Genomic DNA, 6,562 nt, shown 5'->3' with positions numbered 1-6,562 from the left:
GAGGGAGGGGGCTACAGTTGGGATACAAAGTGAATGAATTATAAATAAATAAATAAATAAACAAATAAATAAATAAATACAGACTCTCTTCTCTTTCCCTCCACTGCTGTTAAGCAGCCTCTCTTTCCTGTCTGTTCTCATGAGAGTTGGGCATATCATTCTGGCAAATCTTTCTCTGATTCGTCACTTTGTCTGACCCCTTAATTAGGCATCACTTTCAAACATGACCGCTTCCTTCTATAAACTAACCTTACCTTCATTGTTTGAAAATAAGGTGTGTACTAAGAACAAGTCTATATTCCAACCAGATCATACTGTAATTTAGAGTATGTCTGCATTCCAGCTGAATCACATAGACTTAGAACTTCTTCAGATGTGATCCTTTGCCAGAGTATCCATGTTGGCGGATTAAAATTCCTCTACATATAGAAAATATAGAAATGCAAGTAATCTGAGAAGTGCATTCCACTTACTTGTATAAAGTGACCTACTCACACTTTTGAAGTATAAATTCCCAAAGCATCTTTTTTTTTATTCAGTTATGCTTACGAGTGCAGAGAATTCACTAAATTTATTACAAAGAACATTATACAAACTAAGTCCACATTTCAGCATTCTAAAGAAACTTAAGGACCTTCTCTATATACATGAATACATGCATATACATTTACTAAAAAGCAAATGTACTATCAACTATTTGAATTTCTTAGATTTTAAAATGAAGAGAACTAAGCCCAGATCTTTCCCTCTCACTTGCTGTCTTATACAACAAGCTCATGGAGAGCGGAAAACTAACGCTGATGTTTCAGGGTAGAGGATGGACCACACTCTAGACCCAAACAGTATGTCTTGTGTATCCAGTCCCAAAGAAAGAGTTTTAATCCTCTACCCTGCAAGACAGTGGCTCCGTAATTAATTGTTCTTAACATCCCCACATGGCTAATGCTAGTGAGCATTTGTCAGCTTGCTAGAAACTACAGAGTTGCCTGGGAAGTGAGAAGGTCCAGCAGGCTTCCATCAGATTGTCCTGTGGCTATGTCTATGAGGTATTTTCCTGATTAATGATTGACTTGAGAGAGTCCAGCCAACTGTGAGCAGTACCACCTGTGGGACCCTGACTTCCCTCCCAGATGGGCTATTACCTGAAAGTGTAAGATGATTTTCTCCCCATGTGACTTTTGATAAGCACAGCACTAGAAAACAAGGTAGAACCGTAATTGCTATCAGAGTGGGATGTTGCTGTGACAGACATGATGTTTGTTTGTTTGTTTCCCCTCTGGAGTACCATGGAAGTATTTGAATCTAGAAAAGCAATTGAGCGGTCAGATGGTAACAGGCTACGGTGTGAGAGAGTGGAAGATAAGCTTGCAGATGATGGCAGTCTGCCTTTTAAATTTCAGAGGAAAGTTTGGGAGTCCAAAGACTCTATCAGAGCCATTCTGGATGATATAGTTGAAGTAAGAATACAAGAAAATGAAACTTTTGCTTTATTGAGACAATATATGTTGGTTAGATGGGGCTGAAAGACTCCCTGTGATTAACAAGTGAGCAGTACCATTGAGGTAAAGGTAAACATTCTGGGTAAACAAAGACGCTGTGGTTTGCATGTGCTAAGGCTGCATCTCTAGTTGGCAGCTGCACTTAGGGGTGTGTAAGTGCCTCCCGTGTGGTACTAATGCTGGCAACAGGAAAGCTGTAGGGCTGAGGGGCTCGTGGAAAGACTCCAAGGCTTGGCACTATGAGAGGCTATTTATAAAGGTTGAGTATTAATATCAGTGGAGCCCTGATTATATGGAAGATGCTAGGACAATGACATGGCCACCAAGGACAGAGGCAGGAGTAGCGTGGACTCAGCCTGAGCTCACACGACAGGCTGTGTGCTGCAGATAGCCGAGGAAGAGAGATGGAGCACACAGAACAAGGAGACCTAGATATCGCTGTTTACTTTGTTGGGGTCTGATTTGGCTTTGACTTGATCGTTTACCCCGGTTCTTTCCTCTTGGAATAAGAAAATATTTAACTTTTTTTTTTATTTTAGAGGAATCTACAGTTATGAAACTGTGTCTGTTTCAGAGAACACTTTAAGCTTTTTAAATGCTTGAATTTTTAAAAAGTCTGTGTGACTTTTAAAGTTATAGTATGTTTTATAGTATAATAATAACATGAGATCTTTGGAATGAATGAGAAATAAAGGGTTCTTGTTTAACAGTGATATATTTGTGTGTCGAGTTGACAAGGGGTTGATTGTGCTGAGTAGCTTTTATCATTTTGGTACAAGCTAGAGTCACCTGACAGGACTGAACATTGGGTGAAGAATTGCTTCTATCAGACTGGCCTATAGGCATATCTATAGAGCATTTTTGTTTTTTTGAGTTATCATTGGTGTAGGAGGGCCGACTCTGCTATGGAAATACAACCCCTGAGCAAGCAGGTGGTCCTGGATTATGTAAGAAAATAGCTAGGTAAGCAATGGGGAGCAAACAAGCAAGCTGCATTTTTCCATGGTCTCTGCTTCCATTCCTACCTTAAGTTGCTCCTCTCACGTGCCCTGGAGCTGTACCGTGACCGGGAAGTGTAAGATAACATAAACCCTTCCCTCTCCAAGTTCCATTTGCTCAGTGTTTCAGCATAGCAATGGAAAGCAAACTAGAACAGCTGGTTACTACGTCGTCCTCAAGATCCCTTAATAAAACCATTTGTGTGAATTTTATAGACCATTAAAAATTCTGCTTTCAGCCTCTAAGGAGAACTGCAGTCACAAAGAATCTTATCTGGGGAGACCGAACAGCAGCACAGGGGATTGGCTAAATCCCAAGGTTTGTTTCTTAAGGTCCTGGATCAGGTGGCTTGGCTGGAGGCAGAGTGCCACACACTGGGGAAAGGAGAGTTTACTGTCTTCGGAAAATCACTGCAGAGGGAAAATACATCAGAGCTGAGACCATCTAAACGTAATCCTTTCTCTTCTAACTCATTGAAAGTTATGTGCATCTAAATCAAGGTCTGTCTGCCTCTTGTCTTTGAATTAACTATTTGCAACAGCATAGCATTCTCGGTAAACTAGCCACCCCCCAACAAAAGTATTTGGCAAAAAAGGTGTCTGCAGCCATGGGTTCCACTGTACTGCCTTGTTTCTCCTGCCTGGAATGAACTAGCTCATGCAGGTCTGGACCAGATTCGAGGCAGTGCTGTGGCGTAGACACAACTACTGCATTTTGTAATTGTTGTTGATGCTGTGTGAAATTAGCAATTATTCCTTTCAGTGTCACTGTTTCCACACAATTATAGTTTAAACATTTTAAACATGAATGCTGAGAACCAGAAAGACAGTTTAGTTAAGGAGCTCAAATTCTGAATTTAAATTGGCCTTGGATTATATTCCAAATCACCCTTTGTTTCTTCCTGGTACTGCTATCCTAAAGAGTATATTTCTTTAAACTGATGGATGGCACTAAGAACTCGTATTGTGACCCCACAATGGTGTAATCACAATCCTGTTTTGCCTGGTGCTTGACACAGAGAAATGTCTGGAAGGTTTTTGTTGTTGTTGTTTTGGTTTGGTTTGGTTTTGGTTTGGTGTGTGTGTGTTTGTGTGTATGTGTGTCTGTGTGAATGTCTGAGCATATGTATCTGTCTGTGTGTGTGTGTTTGTATGTGTCTATGTGTATTTCTATGTGTCTATGTGTGTATGTCTGTGTGTTTGTGTGTGTTTGTATGTGTGTCTGTATGTGCATGTGTGTGACTGTGTATATATCTGTGTGTGTGTTTGTATGTGTCTATGTGTATTTCTATGTGTCTATGTGTGTATGTGTGTGTTCATATGTGTGTCTGTATGAGTGTCTGTATGTGCATGTGTGTGACTGTGTATATATCTGTGTGTGTGTTTGTGTGTGTTTATGTGTATTTCTGTGTGTCTATGTGTGTATGTCTGTGTGTGTGTTTGTATGTGTGTCTGTAGGTCTGTATGTGTCTGTGTATGTATGTCTGTGTGTGTCTGTATGCGCATGTGTGTGACTGTGTATATATCTGTGTGTGTCTGTATGAGCCTGTGTGTATGTGTGTGTTTCTGTGTGTGTGTGTCTGTGTGTGCTAATGTTGATAAAATTCAGTTACTGGTGCACACTCTTATGTTCTAGCATTGAGATATAACCCAGTTACTCACAGAATTAAAAAAGAAATGTAACTCACTATTATTGCTCCAGGCCAGAACACTTTTAATGATAAGTTTTAAATGTAAAACCCTAATACATCATTAAAGTTCATTTCAATGTGAAACTTTAGTTCCAAAATAAATCATAATATAAAAGAAATGATATACTTAAATTGTCTGATTCTTAGAACACCTTGGCCTCATTAAGAATAAAAATGTTTCCGCGAAATCTATTGAAGATGACATTGTCACTTCCAATCTGCATTCCACAGGTGAGGTTCAATGTGGTTGAGCTCCTAGAATGCAAAGAAAGTGCTGACTCTGAAGAATGCATTGCTCCTCAACCCCTCCCCCACCCACCCTGTGGTCGTGAGCAGTGCTGTAGAGACTCTCTTTACACACATGTACCCACATTCAGACCCTGACAGGGTAAACACTTCAGGAAATCTGTTGCTTACTGTTTCTTAATATGGCATGCCTGTTTTTAAAAGGAAACAGATATCCAAACTTTTTTTTCATAATTTCTTTTTATAACTATTATGGTCAGTTGCATCTTATTTATTACAGAAAGTGTCTTCATGTCCTTAAACCATGACACATGTCCGTGCTCTTCTTGCATTAATCAAATCCTTCTGAGCCAGAAGTTACAGGCCTAAATGTGCTTGCACTTTCTAAAACATTCAAATTTCTTGGCAAAACTCTTATATTCTTGGTTATACGTTTCATTACTTTATTTATATTAACTTATACTTAAGATAAGTTAGCAGGGGAAATCATTGTTGTATGAACAAGTCCATATTCCTTTGGCTTGGCTAAACTGAACAGACTAGTAGGTTATTGACAAAATTGCTATTGTAAATTCAAGAATTTAAGTCATGTATACTCCAGTGTTTACATGCCACAAGAATTATCACTTAGAAGCCACCTCAGAATTATTTTTTATAATTAAAAGTATCAGTTATCTACATCTCCGAATGCTTTTACTGTTCCTAGACTCTGTTCTTGCTTTCCTCTACTTTATTAATTTCCTGCCCAGAACTTTGCCATCCCTCACTGCTCCAGGTTACTGACCTTTGACCTGCACTGTTTCTAAGACAGCTTCCAGCATCTATCTTTCAGCCCCATAGATGCTGGTATCCTTACATAAGACAAAAGCTTAAATTATTTTTTTTTTTTTGCCATCAGAGACCATCTTTGATATAGAACCACAGATCAATGATCTACTAAATGCATTGTTTAATCGACTAATTAGGCTCTGTGGTGCTGGCACTCAAGCCCTTGGTGACATACATTTGTCATCCCTGCCCTTTAGAAGTTGAAGTGGAAATGTGAATTCAGTGCCAGCTAGAACTCTGTAGGAAGTGTGTCTCAAGAAAAAAAAATACTTCCATGTGTGGTGAGCTACAGGAACATGTAAAATAACAATAACTTCAAAGTAATTTGGAGGAAATAGAGAGTGCACTAAGAGAGCAGAGAAATTGAAGGGGGACCTTGTCCTAGACCCCTGGTGATAGACAGCTGTGAGAATGTGCCAGCAGAACAATACTTGTGTGATGATGGGACCAAGAAGGGCCTTTAACAACCACTAGTGGTTATGAGAAAGTAGGGCTAAAAGGGCTTCAAAAGATTGGTTCAGTTGAAGAAAAGCTGCAGTAGATTAAGTAACAAAAGCAAATAACTAAATCAGAAGCCAACCACATGAAAACTTTTAAAAAGCACATAAATAGTTATATTATAAAGAAAACTTGTTAAAGGACAGATGAAAAAATAAGAAATACAGACGAATGACAATGGAAGATCTTCTAAGCTGCTGAATAATTCTTTTACCTGAAAAAAAAAAAAGGTTATAGTCTCATTAGAAAATGAGAAAGACCAAGTCAAGTATTCAGTTCAAGAAGCAGGAAAGCTAGCATCTTCCCGTCCACAAAAGGACGGAAAACAGGGAAAAATCAGTGGCCCTCATCTTACATTGTCTGCAATTTTCCTGCCGTAGGCCAGATACTGACACACAGTCAGTGTCCAACCACTGTTGAGTCAGTGAACAAAGAGCCTTGTGTGGATGATGTCAGTGGGGGCACAAGGCAGAATGTTGCCCCTTGTGATGCTAACCATCTTCACTATACGTAATTACTGCACTAAAGCAGGAAAGCATGCAAAGCATCATCAGGAAAAGAAGGACTGCATTTACGTAGCAAACAAGATACTTATTCGAATAGGACAGGAAATTTCACAAAACCAGTGGAAAAACTAAGATGACCTTTTCTTTCTGAACCCTGTAATGAGGTTAATAGCGGTGTAAATTTCCGAGGATTTATTACATGTGTTTTATGCAGAATTAGCCTAGCTCTGTATATCAAACATTAAGCTAAGGCAGCTGAGTACGTGCTGGAATGAACTCAAGTGCCCCTTGCCCTT

The sequence above is a fragment of the Meriones unguiculatus genome, chromosome 3 (assembly GCF_030254825.1).
Source record: "Meriones unguiculatus strain TT.TT164.6M chromosome 3, Bangor_MerUng_6.1, whole genome shotgun sequence".
Classification (NCBI taxonomy): domain Eukaryota; kingdom Metazoa; phylum Chordata; class Mammalia; order Rodentia; family Muridae; genus Meriones; species Meriones unguiculatus.
This window is presented reverse-complemented; position numbering follows the sequence as displayed.